This window comes from Felis catus, chromosome A3 (assembly GCF_018350175.1).
Source record: "Felis catus isolate Fca126 chromosome A3, F.catus_Fca126_mat1.0, whole genome shotgun sequence".
In the NCBI taxonomy this organism is placed as follows: Eukaryota; Metazoa; Chordata; class Mammalia; order Carnivora; family Felidae; genus Felis; species Felis catus.
Genome location: NC_058370.1, coordinates 107073664 through 107094012, shown reverse-complemented (window position 1 = coordinate 107094012; position 20349 = coordinate 107073664). Strand labels below are relative to the sequence as shown.

Sequence of the window (20349 nt, the reverse complement as noted above, 5' to 3'; positions counted from 1 at the left end):
GTCTGTTCATATTTTCTGCTTCATCATGACTCAGTCTTGATAGGTTGCATGTTCCTAGGGATTTTCCCATTACTCCTCAGTTGTCCAATTTGTAGCTTATAATTATTCATAGTAGTCTCTTTGGATCCTTTGTATTTATGTGGTATTACTTGCAACATCGCTTTCATTTCCGATTTTACTATTTGAGCCTCATCTCTTTTTTTTCTTGGTGAGTCTAGCTAAAAATTTGTCAATTTTGTTCACTTTTCAAATAACCAGCTTTCGTTTCACTGATCTTTTCTATTGTCTTTTTAGTCTCTATATCATTGTATTGCTATGTTCCAATTAAAGAAGACCCAAAATAGAAAATTTCTAAATTATGAAGCAAATGAAAACACACACTAAATTTGAGTTTATTATGACTATTTTCATTAGTGACAGGCTTATAGCATTACTTATTAATAATTTTAAGCAGAACATCTAACTTTGAGTTGTAGTGTTGAGGTATGACTAGCTTATAGTAAGTTCATCATTTGTACATGAGTTTCTTGAGGAATCAACTCTGAATTGCTACAGAGAATGACATATAGCAATGGCTGATAATAAATATTTTAAAATAAATCAATTGATCCTCTTAATGTAAAGCATGAAGAATTATAAAAGAATAAACATAAATAAAGTTAAAGTTAAAAATTTTTTCTGTGGTACCCATCAGTGGATAGTGTTTTTCTATTTATATAAACATTGTGTTTAGGGGAAAGAACTGATATTAAACAATATATATGATGATGCACCAATGAAATATGCCTAGTTATTTAGATGGATCATTTAACAGTGAATAAAAATACAAGCCTTTCTCTGGTCTCCCATCAGGCCAATCATAGAATATTTTCCACATTGGAAATAGATAAGAATCTGACTGAATATAGCCCTTCATATTTTTTAGTATTGTTAAGGTACTTTCCTGGGCAGGGACTTAATGAGGTGGGCTTAGAATGACTACACAAGCAATGGAAAAAGATACTTTTACTCACTTGGGTGGTAAAATCATTTTACTGAGAGAATAATGTTAGAACATCAGGATTTATGTCTACAGGGTATCTGATTCACAGATCCTGAATTTTTCTTCTATACAGCATGAATCAATGCATCTTTAAAACTTTCATATTTAAACTGCCTATTAATTATATTCCACTCATGAAATGCAGTAAAGTTGCTTTTTCATCGTTTGATATGCTCATGACTCAGAAAAGAGATCTTAGCAATGGCCCTTAGAACACAGACTATAGCCATACATTCCAATATCACTTACTTTGTTGAAACAATTTCTCTCTAGTACATTTTACTTCTAATGTGACAATGACGATTGTGTTTGGGGATTTAGCAGAAAACAAGGGTTGAATTGTCACTTATACCACGAAAAGTTGCTAAGACATGTGATGAATCCCTTTTTATGTCTTTGTCTTAGTTTCCACAAATGTACTATGGAAATAATATTAGTCATCTCATAACCTCTTTTTTTTTTGAGATGTTAGGGGATACACACATATTTTTTAAGCATCTGGGAGTAAAGGAAATGATATGCAATTTAAGTCCACATAGTAAGAGTAAGACAGTAATAGTAAAAGCTACAACAAACTGCAGGTGGCTTTTAAATTTGCTCTCACTTCTCAGAAAATTGAAAATTGGTGACAAAGAAATTCTTGGCAATTTATAAAAGGAAAATTAATCTTAATGTTTTGCTTCTTGAAGGTAATATTCAATAATAAAAACCAGCCAATATCCAAACTTTTCCACCATGATCTAACTGCCAGAAAATAGCTTGTGAGGTTTTGCTCTGCTAGTTCTTTTAGAAGTGAATTTGCTTATAGGTCTGTGGAAACCTTTTTGAATATAGCCTCTTGCCGGAAGCTCAAAATTATTTAGTGCTGACTGTAATTGCATCTTGGAGGAGGTAAGTGACGGCATGTTGACTAGTATTGCCAAAAATAAGCCTTTTAGGTTTCCTGAGAACACATTTTAAAATACTGGTTTTTGCTTGAAGATTATCTTGCCTGCCAAAGAATCCGTTGGTTTTTTAAAATAAGAAATTATATTTATAAATGTGAGGTGTTGAATTTTCTTTAAAAAATTTTCCAATAACTTGGAAGCTACAAAAATGAGAAGGAAAATGGTTTAAGGTAGTTCAAACCTGTTTCTGTTAATGCTGCGATGTTAATTTCCCTTCGACAGCATTTGTAACAATTTCTTTTGCAAACAACACTTGCAAAGTTATCAGGGTATTCAGATCTCTGCAAATATAAAAACAATGGCAATTTCTTATTTTTGTCATATTATGTCCAATATTCTTTACTACACAATTGTAAAAATCATAATCCATTTTTTTTTTCTGATGACTGATCTGTTTTTGTCTCAGGAAACCTATTCATGTCTGATGTTACCTACGTCCTGGTTATGGTTAGCATTGCATACTCATATAGAAAAATAATCAGCATAATCCTATAGAGTATACAGCAATGGGTTTATCGTATTTCATTTTTATTAACAAGGCCAATTATACACTTAGGAACTAGTAAGAAAATGAATCATCTGCCATCATCACTTTCATGGAAATGAGTGTATTTCCATCTTGAATCCATTTATTCAATCTAGTTATGAATCATTCCTGGTAATTTTTTGGTGGGTAAGAAATCACAAACATAGGCTGAGCTTGGAAACTTAATTTTTATATAAAGCTAGGTCTGGAACTGACCTACCTAGATGAAGTTAATCTAATGAAGTTAATCATTAGGGAGCCATGCTATATTCTATACTTCAGATTCATATCAAATCATAAATTTGTTTTATTTTATTTTATTTTATTTTATTTTATTTTATTTTATTTTACTATGTTGGTTCTGTCTGCTGTCTCAGTAGCATACATGACTTACGCATACATGACTTATGCACTATCAGAAATAAGTAGAAGGGCACCTGGGTGGCTCAGTCAGTTGAGCAGCCAACTCTTGATTTTGGCTCAGGTCATGATCCCAGTGTCATGGGATAAAGCCCTGTGTCAAGCTCTGCATGGAGCCTGCTTAAGATTTTCTCTCTCTCTCTCTCTCCCTCTGCTTCTCTCCCCTGCTTGCACGCCCTCTTTCTCTCTAAAATACAAAATACTAATACTAATACTACTAATAATAGTGATAATAATAAGGAAATAAATAGAAAACCTTGAGATTATGTTTTCTAAATTTCTAAGAAGTATTTTGGGTAGTTGTCAATATATTATGCATGGATTATTCACGAAATAAATTAACCCCATTGTATTGTGTTTGTGTGTGCATAAGTATCATTCTTCTCTATTATCTACCAACTATTCCTACTGCCCATTTCAGTGTGCTTAGGGAATAGAGTAGTAGAAATAGAGACACAAAGAATGAGAAGATACACTGCAAAATATTAGTAATATTATCCTAAACAAAGAGGAAATATGCTGTGTGTGATACTGGCCCTATCATTTATATGATATATTGCTAATTTAGAATTTTAATATTAATGCAAAATTGCCACCTATATGTTCAGAGGAAAACGTTATTTTCTGATAACAAACCTTTATCTAAACTCAAATTTGGAAATTATTGTTCCAGTGATAAAAGTTCCAGACGAAAGTTTGCAAAACATCTGCATTTTCACTTTTTACTGGAGTCTCTTGCCATGACACTGACATTGCTACATTTTGACCTTGAGAAACCACACTGAGTCGGTGAGACTCATATTTTACCTCTGCTGGATGAGTGAATACCATCAATCCTTAACTTGATCACAAAGATAATAATGTGAAAAGGATCATTTCCGTTAATGCAACTAGTGCTTTTCAAAGAGAAGTATAATGTAAAATGAATCCCCGACTCTGGGCTCGATCCCATAACCCTGGGATCATGACCTGATCCAAAATCAAGAATCAGACACTCAACTGACTGAGCCACCCAGGTGCCCCAATTTGTTTTTTATTTTTTGTTATTGAGTTATATGAGTTCCTTGTATATTTGGTTATTTGTCCCTTATTGGATGTGTTGTTTGTAAATATTTTCTCCTCCATAATTTGCCTTTTCCTTATATCACTTTTTCATTTTGTTGATGGTTTCCTTTGCTATACAGAAACTTTTTAGTTTAGTGTAGTTCCCCTTGATGATTTTTGCTTTTGTTATCTTTGCTTTTGTTGTCAAATCCAAAAATCATTGCCAAGACCAATGTCAAGGAGTTTACTGCCAAAGTTTTCTTCTGGGTGTTTCATGGTTTCATGTTTTACATTTAAGTCTTTAATCCATTTTGAGTTTATTTTTGTGTATTGTGTAAGATAAGACTGATCTTTAAAGAGAAAGAGACAGACAGGAGAGATTTCTTTGAATCAACCAGTGAGTGGCACTAAATATCACCAATAAGTCCTTAAATATCAAAGTAATGTGATAGATGATAAAACACCATCTAGATAACCTATTGTTTTATATGAACTTTGCTCTGCTATATAGTCTTTTGACTTATTTTTTTAAGTGAAAAAATGCTTTCACGTTTCGAAGCTTTCACATTTCGAACAATTGAGTACATGCCAGGAGTTCATCATTAAATGCCATCATCTTCCCAAGAAACACAGTATTTTTGTTGAAGAATTTTGCTGCATGTTAAAATTGAAAAGCAACTCTAAAAGAGGTAAAGGTAACTCTCAATTTATCAAGAAAGGGTGCATAGATGTAAGAACAACAAGACAGAATTTTAAATTAAGCAGAAGGATATATGATTATATAAAAAATTAGCTCTTTTATCCAATACATGTATGGCTCAAATTTTAGCCATTATGCACTAAGATTAAAGGTCCCATGGCAAATGTTCCGTTTGCTTAATATTACATTAACTTGTCTATCGTCCTCAATGGGCTATGCAGTCCTCAAGGACAGGCAGCATATTCTATTTATCTTTATGTACTTCTAGTAAAAAGAGCAATATATTAGGAGAAATAAATTAGACCTTAATTGAGGACAATCCTGTGTCTACAGCCGTCAGACATGGCTATAGAGGAGACACTAGTAGGATGCTCGAAATGTCACTGAACATTTGTTGAGGAAATGTGAAAATCCCCAGTAAAATTAGTTAGGCTAATGTCTATGTAAAATGATGACTGTTATCCAAAGACAAAGAATGGCAAAGTTTCAACAGCTGACATTTCTTTTTGTCTCTAAAACCAAACCAACCAAAGACAACTGCATAAAAACATGCATTCACTTAATGGGCTTTCATTTCATCATAACACTATACTAAAAGAATTAAATAACTATGTTCTCTCCCCTTTAGAAGTTCATAAGTGATGGTGCATATCAACTTATAAACAAATGATTGAAGATATACAAATGTAACACAGAATAACACACATTCCTCTTGAGTTTTGTGTCCAAACTTGAATCAGTTAACCTTTGCTCTTACGGTTTTTTTAATCTAAGAGGAGAATGAAACACACACATTTAAGTTATACTAGATTCATCACTTCATGGCAACAGAATTATCCATGTAATCTAAGTGCCTGATGGAGTGCTGAATAAATGAAGGAGTTAACACATAACTGATTTTTCTGTAGATTTCTATATGGCTTATATCCCCTTTTGATCCAGGTATAGTTTTCCACATAGTTTTCCTCTCCAGTGTACCCTGGCTAGGAAAGATGGCCTATAGTTTGAAAAAGACCTTTAAAGGATACTAAGAAGTAATGTGTGAAATGATCACGTACTTTAGATTCGAGAACTCTCCTTGTAGGAGATCTTCTGCATGTAATTTGGATTGCCCTGCATATAAGAGGCAGCACCTTAATGACTTTTAAGGTTCCCAGCTTTAATTATCAACAGTTCTAAGATAGAAATCTTTCAGATAAGTTTGCCAATTTGTCTCATTTTTGATACCAACTAAAATTATTTTGCAACATTTTTTTTTGTTCCAAACAAATTGTGCTTCATATGTCTAAATTTCCTTCCCAAGTACCATTCTGTCAACACAGTCTGTCCTTGTGAATTTTTATTGCAGATTGGTATTGGCATAGTGCAGGACATATTGGAGAGAAATCAGAATGTTAGTATGCGTTTCTATAAAATATTTCCTTATAGTGCCTCACATCAGCTATAATATCCTATGACTCCAACAGTATTGCAGTCAAGGAAAATAAAATAAACGGATATTATTTTTGTAAAACATTGCGCTTCTTTAAATGAACGATGTTTCCACACTTAACCTTTTTAAGAATAATACAGAATTAATTTTAAAGAACAAAAAACCCATGGAATAACTTTTGTTTACACAAACGGATTTCAAAAATGAGTCAGCTCTCAGAAACCTCACTTTTTCCCATATGCCTGTTTGTCGATTAGATCTGTTATTTTTTCCTTTAAGAACTAATTCTCCAGACTTGGTAAGACAATTTTTTGGTAGCAAATAAAAATATTTCCTCCTTGTACTTGCTTTATTCCTTTCCCATATGTGTCTGTGATCTTTATACATTTATTTGTACTCCCTATTTAAACAATGTTGTAAATTGTATTGGAGGAAAGAAAGAAAGGGGCCAGAGATGTGGTAATTTACTATTTCCTTTGTTTTGTTTTCATTGCAATTTCTTTTCCCACTCAGAAACATTTTCCCAGAGTATGATGTTTGCCTAGTTTAAAAAAAAAGTTACGAACTGAATAATGTAGGCATAGGGAATGATGAAGACAATGTCTCATGGAGAATCCTAACTACCTGTTTGAACAATTTGAAGGATTTAAATATTTTCTTATTGAGTAAAATTAGCTCTATATATCTATTGCTAGAAATGTTTATTTTAAACTCATAAAAAGTTCTGCTTTGTTTGTAAAAGTAATACCTGCTGGGCTTCACTGCAATTTTCCTTAAATACCCACAGTTGTTTTGTATATATTATCAGAGTATAAGATTAATTATTTATAAGAGAAATGAAATTTATGGAAAAGTGACAAAAGAAACCAATACTCCCCTATTCAACAGAGCTATGGGGCAGAGGGGAAAAAAATAACAAGCAAGAAATAGGAACGTATAGGGCCCAAAAAGGGAGGAAAAAGGATGAGGCCAATTCCCAGTGAGCTAGAAATCTAAACAGAGGGTTGATGGAAATTAAGGTGGGTGGATCAGGGTAAAGACTGGTGTGGGGGAAAAGTTTTTAACAGAATCACTAAGGGAGAGTGGAAATTACAAAACACTGGAAGTGAATGTGGTCACATGGCATAGGGAGCTGGTGCGTAGCATCTTTCGGACAGTAAAATATTTCTCCAGGAATAGTTGTGTGCCTTGCAAGGGTCCTTGCAGACTGTCTTGAATGGGTATTTGTTTTCTGTTGTACAGAAAAGTACCCAAATTTAGTGGCTTAAAACACAACCTGTTTATTAGTTCAAGTTCTGTAGGTCAGAAGTCTGGGTAGGCTCACGTGGGGTTCCCTGCTCTGGTTCTCACAAGGTTGAAATCAAAATTGCGGCCAGATTAGGTTCTTATGTGGATGCTCTGGGGGAAGAGTCCATTACCAGGCTCATTCAGATTGTTGACAGAACCCAATTCTTTGGGCCCGTAGGGCTGAAGTCCTTTTTTCCTTGCTGGTTGTGAGCCAGGGGACACTTTTGGCTCTGTGATGCCATTAGCATCCCTTCTCACATAGCCCCCCTCCATCTTCCAACCAGTAATGGTCCATCAAGTCCTTTTCATGACTGAAATCTCTTTGACTTCCTATTTAGCCACCAGCCACAGAAAAAATCTATTTTTAAGGGCTTACCTCATTAGACCTGGCCCACCCAGGTCTAACCTCCCTATCTTAAGGAAACTGGGTCAATTGATCTATAACCTTAATTATATCTGTAAAATCCCTTTTCCAGGTAACATATATAGTCATGGGAGAGATGTACCATTGTGTCACAGAGGAGAGAATTATAAAAAGTAAGGGCTATCGAGACTCATTCTCAGAAGCCTGACTACCACATCCCTTCTGGAATTTAGATGACTGGATATTGTCAGACATTTATACTGAACTCCAAAAAAGCACGATTTTGAAAGTTGACGTAACGCAATGATGCTTCTATATGATCAAGTAAGGCTAAATCATAGATTCTCCTTCAAAATTAAAAAAAAAGTAAAATAATAATTACTCTGAACCAGCAATCAACAAAAGAAAGAAAATAGCTCCATACTATAGTCTTTGAAAAATGGTTTTCCAGGAAAAAAAAAATGTGTTTACATTTGTTACGATGTGTTTACAGTGATTACTACTCTTTGCCCATATTTCTTCTCAGAGAAAGAATACATGGTGGAGGTGATGATAAGTGGGCACAATTTAAAAATCTCACTAACGATTCCCCAGTTTGGAGACCAGCTGAAAGGCAGGGTGTATAGAAAAGCTTGGAGAAAATATGCAGATAATTCGCTTAGTGCAAAAGCCGTGCTAGGTCAACTCAGCAACTTCCCAGAGTCAGAAAATCGCTGTGGCTTGCCATCAGCTTTTTCCAGAATGGGAAGCTGGCTAGAGGGAACTAACTATGAATCCTAATTGCCCAGAGCTAAATATTCCCGGTAGGAATAAAAGACCTGGCAAAAAGAAAGGAGGAGAGGGAGAATGACTATTATAAATAAGATCCTTCTCCACCATGGAAGAAGAACCTCATCTAACCAAAACCCACATGCTTACCTATCATTTCATCATCACGTACCTAGGAAAGGTCTGGGGAAAGCTCCCGGAGAGGGAGAGGCAGGTAGTGAAGGAACTTGAACTTCTGAGGCTGATTATCTCTGTCTGGAGAAGGTTCCATGCATGTCATTGTCATCCTGAATTGGAAAGGATTGCAGGAAGTCTGTGGGAAATACCCATACAAACACGACAAATAGGTCTACTGAACACCCTTGCAAAGTTTTAAAAACAATTTCAGAAGGAAAAGCAAACACCAAGCCCATCAACCACAACTACTCAGAGCCCTAGCTCCGGTTCCTCTCTTTGTACTGTCAGCAAAGGAAATGCATACAGACCCCAGTCTTCAACCTGAAGATAATCTAAGATAATGAGAAGAGAGGCGGGGGAAATTAATTCTTAAATAAGTAACTCAAGGTCTTAAAGCAGTTTTCATGTTAATCACCAGTAGGATAAAGAATCTGATAGCGTTAACAGTGCAAAGCAAGGCAAGTTTTACAGGTTTGTGGCTGAACTAAAATACAGTGCATGTGCCCTGTTCTACCCCAGATCTGTTATATACTCAGCAACCTCCTCAGCTGGTCATGGAATTCTGGGGCATTAACAAATGCAACCAACTGAGGTCCTGAAGCCAGTGTCAAATGTGAGAAACAGATCATCCCGCATAATTTCCCTGTGATATTATATGTGAAAAATGTCCAGCAAATACTTTGCAAATTACCTCACAGCCTTCTCAGCACATGCTTGTTTTCAACCTATCATTATAGTCTGTTGAACAAAAAAATTTTGCCTAACCCAGTAAATCTACAAACATTCATTCTAAAGCATTCACAAACTTAGATTACAGTCAGTGGGAGTGAGCAAGATGGGGGGGGGGGCGGGAAGAGAAGCTCTTAATTACTAAAATTAATAAGGTTTGCTTCAAAGACATGTATAAAACTCTGTAACATAACGTGTTTTTCTGAGGCACATGTGAAATATTTTCAAGTGTTTATTCTATATCAGGTTTCAAAAAAATCCCAAATTCATAAAAGAGCATTGCTATAGTTAATGCATGCTTTGAAGAAATTTCTTTTCCACTTGATTATTTTGAAGAGAGACTAAGCCCTATATCCATTTCTCAAGTGGTGTTTTCACGGGCATTTGCTTTATAAATCTTAAACTATATAACTGTTTCTTATGCATGTGTCTGTGTAAAATCTTTTGTATATTGTAATTCACAAGTAAAAAAAGAGTGTACAAATGAAATAAATTACAAACAGAATACTTCCAAGTCCGTCACAATTTCACTCCAGATTTAAAGCACATTTATGGAACAGTCTGGAGGAAAAAAAGTTTTTTTTTTTTTAAATCAGTCTTTCAGATGCTGTAAAAGATAAATGAAGGAGTGATCTTCACCCCAAAGCCAAGAAACATACATTACAAACACAAGAAAAGGTAGACTAGGACCGATTTCTCTCTCTCTCTCTCTCTCTCTCTCTCTCTCTCTCAAAAAAGAAGAATATTCTAAATTTTAATCAGTGAATAGTTAGGAACCTTCCTAAAAAGAGCAGACTCTGTCATAGAACATATTTTAGATTTCAAGTAATCAAAAGTGTGTTTTCTTGGTTTATAAAAAGAAGAAAATGATGTTTGGCTACAAATCACACAGTGACACAAGGAAAAAAAACAAGACAAAATGACATGATATATAATAATGTTATCTATTTTAAACCTTTCAAGACGATTCTAAGTGTCTCATTTAAAAATCTTTTTAATGTGGGGCACCTGGGTGGCTCAGTTAGTTAAGCATCTGACTTTGGCTCAGGTCATGATCTCATGGTCCGTGGGTTCGTGCCCAAATTGGGCTCTGTGCTGACAGCTCAGAGCCTGGAGCCTGCTTGGGATTCTGTGTCTCCCTCTCTCTCTGGCCCTCTCCCTGCCCCCTCACGTTCTGAGAGAGAGAAGGAGACACAGAATCTGAAGCAGGTTCCAGGCTCTGAGCTGTCAGCACAGAGTTGAACACGGGCTCGAACCCATGAACAGAGAGATGATGGCCTGAGCCGAACTCGAATGCCTAACTGACGGAGCCACCCAGGCTCGCCTCTAAAGTGTTTCATTTTAACAACTTCAGTATTCTTAGTGCTATTACAAACATTTAAATTAATGCTGTTAAAAATAAATAACTTGGGTTAGGAGAATGTTGGAACCAATTAGATGATAAATGAATTGAAGTAGTAATACATTGTTAACTTGAAACTTTTACCTTCCCAAGAAAGGTAAATGCAGGACATTTCCTTAGCAAAGGGAGGGACATTTTGGGAAGCAGGAATGAGTGAGAATAACACTCATGTATTTTGATTCATGTCTTCTATTTACATGATCATATTTTTCTGTTTTGTTTGGAATACATATATAATAAATTATATTGATCAATTTCTTACTGTTTCACCCAGTAACATTTCTGGAACTAGCCTTTCCTGATCTTACTGCAATGATCTGTAGATACTTTGCAAGATTCTATTTGAAATTAAAAAAAAAAGTTTCTATTTCTGTATTCACAAGAGATGTAGGTAAATAGCACTTTTTTGGTACTCTAACAAGTTTTTAATCTGATGTATGTTGGCTTTGTAAAATGAATTGCACAGCTTTCCATTCACTTTTGACTGGAAGTTTTAATACCTTTGGAATGATTTTTTATTTAACAGTTAAACGAAGTTCAATTGTGAACATATCTGGTCCAGGGGTCTTTTACATGTTTAGAATGTTGATGACCTTTCCAAGTTTTTCACGGAAATTAACATATTCAAGTTCTTTCACTTCTTGAGTTAATTTGGATAATTTATGTTTTGCCATGAAATCACCTATTTCCTTTAGATTTTCAAATAGATTTACAGATAATGAGATCCCCTAGTTCTACTGCTTTCATTAGGATATGTGTTACACCTTTAAGAAAATATTTACACACTTGTCTATTTTTCTATCCCTGTATTTTCTTTAATCAGATTTTAAAGAGGTTTATATAATTCATATATTTAATTCAAATATTCAAAAATCAATGTTTAATTGACTTGCTCATTTTCTGTTTATTTCAGGTCCTATCTTTAATTTTTTTTTTTTATTTTTACTTATTTTTGAGAGAGAAAGACAGAGACAGAGACAGAATGCAAGCAGGGGAGGGGCAGAGAGAGAGGGAGACACAGAATCCAAGGCAGGCTCCAGGTTCTGAGCTGTCAGCACAGAGCCCCACACAGGGCTCGAACTCACAAACTATGAGATCATGACCCTCGCCAAAGTCAGACCCTTAACCGATTGAGCCACCAGGTACCCCTCAGTTCTTATCTTTATCAACTCTTTCTTCTTAATTTTTTTTGTATCATTTTTCTGTTTTTCTTTACTGCTGAAGACTGTTACTATTTTCTCTGTAATTTTTAACATGAAGTATGAACCTATATTTATTCTTTTAATTGATTTATAGATGCTTTAAAATTTCACATTTGATTTCCTTTCTGACTCAAGAGCTATCACAAATATTTCTTAATTTCCAAGTACTACTCTTGTTAATTTTTAATTATTTTTAAACTTACTGAATCATAAGACAAAACCACCCATAGACTCTTCACTTCTTAAGTTTTATCAAGACTTAATCTCCGTCTAAACTTTTCTTTCTCTGAGTTGTCTATCTTGCCTGCAGGAGCCCCTGCCCCATCACATGGCCCCTCTAGAACTGTAGATTGAATTCATCTCCTTGGTTTATTTAAGGAATTAGATCTGGCCTTGCTGCCTGTGACTAGTCCCTGCTCCTAAAAATCACTCTACTGGTTTCCTGCTAAAACTCAGTCCAAAATCCCAACATTCTTTTAGAGTCTGCTAAAACCAAAACTCTCCCTATTGCTTGATTTCTTCACATTCCCACATCTTTTGACAAGTCACTTTATTATTCTGTGGCTGACCGATCACCGGGTTTAATACTCTTCAGGAGACTGGCCCCATTCCTAATAGGTCAACCCTGGGATAAGACCCGAGCATGGGTCCAGCAACTATAACTAGGAGGACGCTCTCTAGAAGAGAAAGGAAATGTTGGTTTTTTTCTGCCATTTTCCGGCAATTGCTTATTATCTTCATTCTTGGCTACCAACTTCTTCAGCGGGGTGATAATGAAGCAAGATGCAATTAACTTGAAATCTTTATTTTACTTTCCGATGAGTCGTTCTCTGAACTCATTTATTTCCAGGCACATGTTGATCTTACTATCTCTGTACTTCATGAATTTGTGATTTTGACCAATGAGGGGAAAAATCCACAAACAAAACAGATTGCCTTGGTATATCAGATTTCATCGTAAGGCCAAAAAACACAGGAAAACTTCAGTGTTGTTTTGTCCTAAGATTTTAAACATGGACAGAGTTACCTTGAGACTAAGTGATTTTGATGGGAATTTATTTTTCCTTATGTCTCTTTTTCTTCAAATCCTGTGGGTTCAGTGATTACTTTTTTTTAAAGAGAGAAGGTAGTTTCAACTGTTATTTTAAACCACTTTGCTTCATTTTGTATACAATGCTTTAATTTAAAAATATTTTTCAAAATATCCAAACTCCGGCCTAGTTCAATGCACATTTTCTGACTCAGAAAACCTTCCCCTGCCACGATAATAAACTGCATTGATAAAAAGGACTTGCAGCGAGCTTAAAAAACACGGCCATATGGTTAACCTGACCTGGTTTTATATGATCTGAGGTTTCCCAAAGTAATATAATACATGTTTTGCTCTGATTCAGAGCGAATCAAGGCTTATTCCTGATTTGGGTCCAGCTCATGTGGGAGTCTTAATGTGGGGGAAGGTAAAGAGATGAGCTGCATTCTAGAAGGCCATGATAAAATGTACATCTTGGGATACTGGTGGCATAATTTTACATCCTTTATTTGTCTAATTTGCTGTAGTTTTCAAAAGTATCTACTCTTGGGTTGCAATTATACAGCCTTCCTTCCCACTCCGTCAATTTTTATTAAAAAAGTCCTTTAGAAATACGGTTTGCACCTGTAAATAACTTATATAACCAATGAAGTAAATGGTGATATATGTATATAATAAAATACGCTGTAATTTTACATTATTATACCTGTGTTTAGAATTACCGGTAATTTTTACTTTTCTTCATTGCAATTTTTTTACTTCCCAAATTATCAATAATTGGCATGTGTTATTTTTGTAGTCAGAACGCATCATGCTTTGAAACACACTTCATGAGAAATATAGGGTTTAATTTGTTTCCAAATACTCCTACTTGCAAATAGCATGTAAGGGGATATATGAGAAAATAATATACAGTTAATACATTAAAAGCAGTTTATTTGGCTTGTAAATTACTATAGAGCCAAATTTTAAAAGCAATCATTAAGTATGCATTTATACAAATCATTTATTTTTTTACCCTCACAGTAATGATCATTAATATTTTACAGAGTAGATTATATAAACATGTTTAAGAATAAATTATTGTCAAAAATTATCATAAGGTTTATTGATCTTGTGGGCACTTGTTTAAAAATCATATGTCCTCATTGGTTAGAAAATAACATTTAAATGCTTTTTTTATGCCATTTGCTATCTGAATCTAACTTATGTTCCCCCAGCACACCATCTCAAATGGAATCCTAGCATTGCCTTTCAATTTCATCACATTGCCCTGGCAATTTACAAGCCCTCGTTCCAGGATCACAATCCAATAAATCATGTATTAATGATACACATACACCATTTCTTACCTTCTCTTCCCCCCTTTGGCCTCTTCTGCCAACACTCCCCTCCTCTCTCCTTGTTCTTATGCAGTGACTTTTCTGGTTTCACTCAGCAACTAGAAGACATCAGAAGAGAATTCCCTTATCTTCCCATGACCACATCCTCTTATGGTCTGCATTGGTGTTCTCTCCTTTCCTAAGTCCTTGCTCCTTTCTACTTTTCACCTTTCTACTGGATCCCATCTGTTCTTGGACGCACAATCATTTCTCCCGCAATTATCCACTCCTGTTACAAACACATCATGAGTCTTTCCCTCTTTAGAGTAGGGGTTGTTTTCAATAGAAACAAGCAGGAATGGCTTTTATTTACACATGCCTCCCTGGAGGGCCGATTTCTTTTCAGTTACTGCCACATTTCTATTGCCAAGGGAAAAATTAGTTTAAGTAACTCAAGTAAAGGTTAAAGACACACCTGCTGCACATCAGGTTGCATGACCAGGTTACTCAGAGTCAAAGCAGGATTTTGTAGGGAAAGGATAAGAGAGGGGGACATGTGGTTTGGCTCAGGTAGCAGCTTTCATCTCCAACACCTGTAAAACTTGCTGTTGAGACAGTGGAAGATTGTTCCAGTTTGTCATTCCTACTAGCTGGTGTGGTTGGCACAATGACATCCCAATAACTGTCAGAACAGTTTTTTTCAAGAGCTGTTCAGTAAGCCTGTGGTTTGTTGGTTAGACAAGGTTCGGGGGTGAGAGGTTTAACAAAATGGAGGAAAGGGAAAAAAAAAAACAACACCAGAAAACAGAAGCAATGGTTGAAACCAGGGAAACTGGGGACCCTCTGTCTTATCTTTTTGAATCTTTGCACTCTCTTCTCCCCTGTAGGAGAATCCATGAAATTATTTTCCATTCTCTTTATTGTCTTTAGGGCCTCACCTCCTATTTTGTCTTAAACTAATCAAGCTTTCTTTCTCAACACTCTAGTGAAAATCCCCTTGTCAATGTCTTCAATGACAGCAATTTTATCAAATCCAATATTAAACACTCTAAATTTTCAATATCATTTGATACTCTACAATTTCTGCCTTGTTTAGAGAATAAGATCCCTCTGGAAAGTGATTTTATTTAAAATTGTATATATATATAAAGTCCACCAAAATAAATCTTTAGGTCACTAATGACTTCATCATTGCTAAATCCAATGGTAAATTCTCTGCCCTTGCAGTTGATAAACTCACATTTGACTCCATTGGTCTCTCCCTCTTTCTTGAAACACTTCTTCATCTGTCTTCTGGGATTCCTCATGGTCATGGTTTTCCTGGACATTTCCTGAAGTTATTCACTGACCGTTTCTTCTCAGTCTCTACACCTTTGTCTTTTCTTCCTAACTTTTACATTTCTGAGGTTCACGTTTTCTCCCTTTTCTTCTTCTGCTTTCCCTCACTTTCCAGATGATCTTACCTAGTGCTGTGGGTTTAAGTAAAAATCTTTGTGCTGATGTGTCACTCTCAAAGTTATACATCTAGATCAAAAATTAACCTTGAGTTCCAGACTCCAGACTTTCTCTCTCACTCCAGAAGGCCAGGGCTTTCATTATCTGGTTCACAGCTCTGTTGGTAATGTCTGGAATAGTGCCTGACATATGACATGTATTCTATACATTTTTGTGGAAGAAATGACTGAATGACTTTTCCGTTTTTCCTCCAGCACACGACCTATTATCTATTCATAATAGTTTCATTGTGGAACATCCTATCTCTTACCAATAAGGTAGTAATTTAAGACTCTCTCTTTCTTAGAAGTCTTCTGTGTGGGTCAAAGTTAATTGATCATTAATTGAATTGACCATCCCTCTGCCTTTCCACACCACTTTGCATCATTCCATTGCTTTGTCATTCCAAATATCATTATTGGACTGGAATGTTAGAGTAGTCACTGGTGTATATGTTAGGTATGTCATATCAGGATGTGAGCCATTTGAGAAGTGGAATCATGTCTTATGTATATGTTTGTTCCTGCCACCTAATCCCATGTTTGGCGTATTGTAGAGGCAATGACACTTTTGTTGACACCATAAATACCATTTTTTTTCAGTTTGCATAAGCAGATTTCAACTCTGTCTCAAAATTTCTTTTCTTTCCCTGGTTTATTAGTGCACTGAGCTAGCTATTTTTCCAGATTCCACAGCCAATTCTTTTTTGTTGATTTGACACTACAAGATGTTTATCCCATCATCCTATCAGCCATAAGAGTCCCATTATAGCCATTTCTGTCTCCTCATAAGTGAAGAAGAATAATCATTCTGTCTTGGGTTCCATTCTGATTTGAAGACTTGGGTAGAAACCACCACAGAAATAAAAATAGAAAACAAATGTTCATTGGAAGGTTTTAGACTTCTTTGTAAATACAAATTAATTTCTCTTTAGGGTCTGTGGTATTTTTCCCTACGAGGTGCTATCTCCCCGCTGGAAAAAGAAAAAAAAATCAGAAAAGCAGACAAAAATATTTATTTATATATAAATATAAAATACAGAATACCTTGAGGGAGGTGGTTTGAAATTTTGGCCAAATGAGACATAATGTATATATTATTTTAAAATATTTTTAAACTGCAGAAAGCCATGGAAAAATGTTTATGACCAAAGCTAAAGAAAAGAATCAATATATAAAATTGTTTTCCAGTATCGTCTGTTATTTATAGGTTTGCACATGTATAGATGAATAAACATCTTCACACGTACTTATGGGAAAAGAATGCAAGAGAAAACTAGAAAGAACTACATCAAAATGCTAGTTGTTCGCTCTGGGAGGTGATTTTATTTATGTATATTTTTTCCGTATTAATTTTTTCTGTTTTTTAATGTATTTTCAAAATAGTCCAATCATCTTATATGTGTTGTCATAAAAATATATTACCTTATAACCGTAGACAAACTATAGAGTTCCTGTATCTTTACATTTAACTTAGCTGTTTTAATTTAACACCAACATTTGCATTTTCATTTAGAAATTTTTCTCCTGGTTCTCAAAAGTGATACAACTAATAGAGTATCAATGGAAGGCATAGTGAACAGAATTCACTCAGAATACCCTGACTTTGGTCCATGCTCTGCCACAAACTGAGTGTCATTCAGAAGAGACTGAACCTTTTTTGGCCATCAGTTCCTCCATCTGTGACAGAGAAGGCTAGGGCAGATGACCTCCAAAACCTGTCTTCTCATGCACCTAAGCGCTCATTATACAAATACGATTCTATGAACAATTTTGTACTATGTTACTTAACTCACAATGAGGAGACTAATTCCATGCATTTTTGGGTGCTGTTTGAAATAATGATCTCAGAGTGTCTGGAACTTAGAAAAATCCAATTCTACTTAAATTGGTTTTTTTTAGTGTTTTATTTTTGAGACAGAGAGATACAGAGCATGAGCGAGGGAGGGTCAGAGAGAGAAGGAGACATAGAATCTGAAGCAGGCTCCAGGCTCTGAGCTGTCAGCACGGAGCCCGACGCAGGGCTCGGACTCACAGACCGTGAGATCATGACCTCAGCTGAAGTCAGAAGCTCAACCGACTGAGCCACCCAGGCGCCCCTAGAAAAATCCAATTCTAAAAACTGCAGTGTGACAAATATGGCGGAGTTCAACATCAATCTTGAATCTTTGGTTGAGAATTTCTCCTTCCAGATATTCTTATGGAAACCAACCCTACCGGCATAATTTTTTTTCAATGTCCATATATGCTTCCGCTATGATTCTGAACTTCCTAGGTACAAGCTACAATTAAAATATGTGTGGGAGGACGTTAAATTGTGGACATCCATAACTGTAATTTCAAACACTTATTTTAAAAGAGACAAAAAACCCAAAAGACTCCAAAAATGTTTCTATAAGATGGACTGCCTTAGGTATACAGGAATTGCACACGTGCCAAAATGTACGTGAATAAATGGGGATGGGCTACAATTGATCAGGGCTCATCCATTGCCCGCGGCAGGTGGTTAGAAGGTAGCTGCAGGAACTGTAAGGATGCCCGAGGAAGATTTAAACTCCTTGCCAGCTGACACCTTTGGGCTCCTGCAGCGTGGGGGAGAGACATACAGTAATGAATACGTGCACCAGGCAAACTCTCTTTAAAAAAAGTGATCATGGGCTAAATCCAGCTATTTTTACTAACATTGCTACTGTGATTTGTTCTTCTGAGATTTCCTGCCTGATTGGCTCCCTCTCTGGGGATTGACCTTCTGTGAGAAGCGGGAGGGTGAGCTCCCTGAGGAAGCAAGGGAACTAAAAACAACAGAAGTGAGATGCCCTGCTTGGAGGGAAGTAAGGAGGAGGTTAAGCGCCTCTGGCAGGACAGTAGAGTGGGTTGCTGCCCACCCACTGCCTCCAGGAACACATCAGTGAAAACCAGGGCTCGGCTTTCATAATAGCTTGAATAATAACAGTATTTATAAAACATAGCTCTCTAAAGAACTCAAAGCACTTCCCACTCACAGTCTTACTGCGTCTGGGTGGCCCCAGATCCTCGACCCCAGTTAGGAAGGACGCATAACGAAGACAGTCCCGAGTCCTAGCTTTGGAGGACTTCTTTTTCCTCCACTGCTGTAGCATCTAGAGTCCAGGGAAGCAGGAAGCCGAGGCACGTCGGTGACTTTCTCCTAATGATGACTTTACTTCCTCACAGCTTTCCATTTTTCTTCCCCTTAGGTACAAAAACAAACATTAAAAAGAGACACGCACATTTTCTAAAATTTTGTCTTAACTTTGAAACCTTGTTTCTTAGCCTATTTCTCCCCTTCCCAATGTAACTTCTCTTTTCTCTTTTCCTGGGTATAATTATGCATTGCCTTTTTTTTTTTTTTAATATACGTTGCCTTTTGAATGGCCTCAGACACACAAGCTGGGCCCTATAGAGTCTATATTAAAAAGTCACTGTGGAGTGCCTGGGTGGCTCAGTCAGTTAAGCATCTGACTTTGGCTCAAGTCATGATCTCACGGTGCGTGAGTTCAAGCCCCGCTTTGGGCTTTGTGCTGATAGTTCAGAGCCTGGAGCCGGCTTTGGATTCTGTGTTCCCTTGTTCTCTGCCCCTCTGCTCGCACTCTGCCTCCCTCTCTCAAATATAAATAAACATCAAAATTAAAAAAAAGTCACTCTGATTTTTAATTTTGGTTTTTAAATCTCTTCATTCTCATGCATGCTACACCACATCAACCGCTTTTCAAGAATGAGAGACTGATAGAATCCAAGAAAAGGTCAATGTTTAAAAATTTTCATAATATGGGGCACCTGGGTGGTGCAGTCGGTTAAGCGTCCGACTTCAGCCAGGTCACGATCTCGCGGTCCGTGAGTTCGAGCCCCGCGTCAGGCTCTGGGCTGATGGCTCAGAGCCTGGAGCCTGTTTCCGATTCTGTGTCTCCCTCTCTCTCTGCCCCTCCCCCGTTCATGCTCTGTCTCTCTCTGTCCCAAAAATAAATAAAAACGTTGAAAAAAAAATAAATAAAAATTTTCATAATAAACATGAGCATTACCAATAGCATAGATAGAAATAAGACTTCTGGCTTCTTTTTGCAATATTCACACAATCTTCAAAAAATAGTCATCGATAGTTTTTTTAGACTTCCATAATCTGACACTCATTAATGTGCTATTCTATTTCTTTGAAATCCAATTTATTCTACTTATTTTCTGCCACCGAAGTGTTGTTTTACTCCCCCATTTGCCCACCTTGACAGTGTAGAAGCAAAGACTACCAAAGAATGGAAATCAGTTCAGGGACTCATTTTCCAAATTCTCCAAATATGCGTCAAGGCATGAATACATCCAGTGAAGAATGTTGGCTAAGAGACGATGCGTGCAAGATGATTAACTTTTTTCTTTAATTTGGCAAGTATATGTGGCTTAGTAGAAGAGCTCCGATCAATGAGTGGCTTGGAAAAGAAATCATGACAAGTACGG

General features: G+C 36.2%; 1 long non-coding RNA gene across 1 annotated transcript in view; it reads right to left on the bottom strand.

Annotated features, from left to right (window-relative positions):
• The window catches only part of LOC123384543, a 171456-nt gene that overhangs the window by 62786 nt on the left and 88321 nt on the right, over nt 1–20349 (bottom strand). The window contains exons 2-4 of the long non-coding RNA XR_006595790.1: nt 18888–19095; nt 14423–14511; nt 8703–8843 (exon numbers count right to left, since the gene is read on the bottom strand). This is a non-coding gene — a long non-coding RNA (uncharacterized LOC123384543). The remainder of the gene's footprint in view (nt 1–8702; nt 8844–14422; nt 14512–18887; nt 19096–20349) is intronic.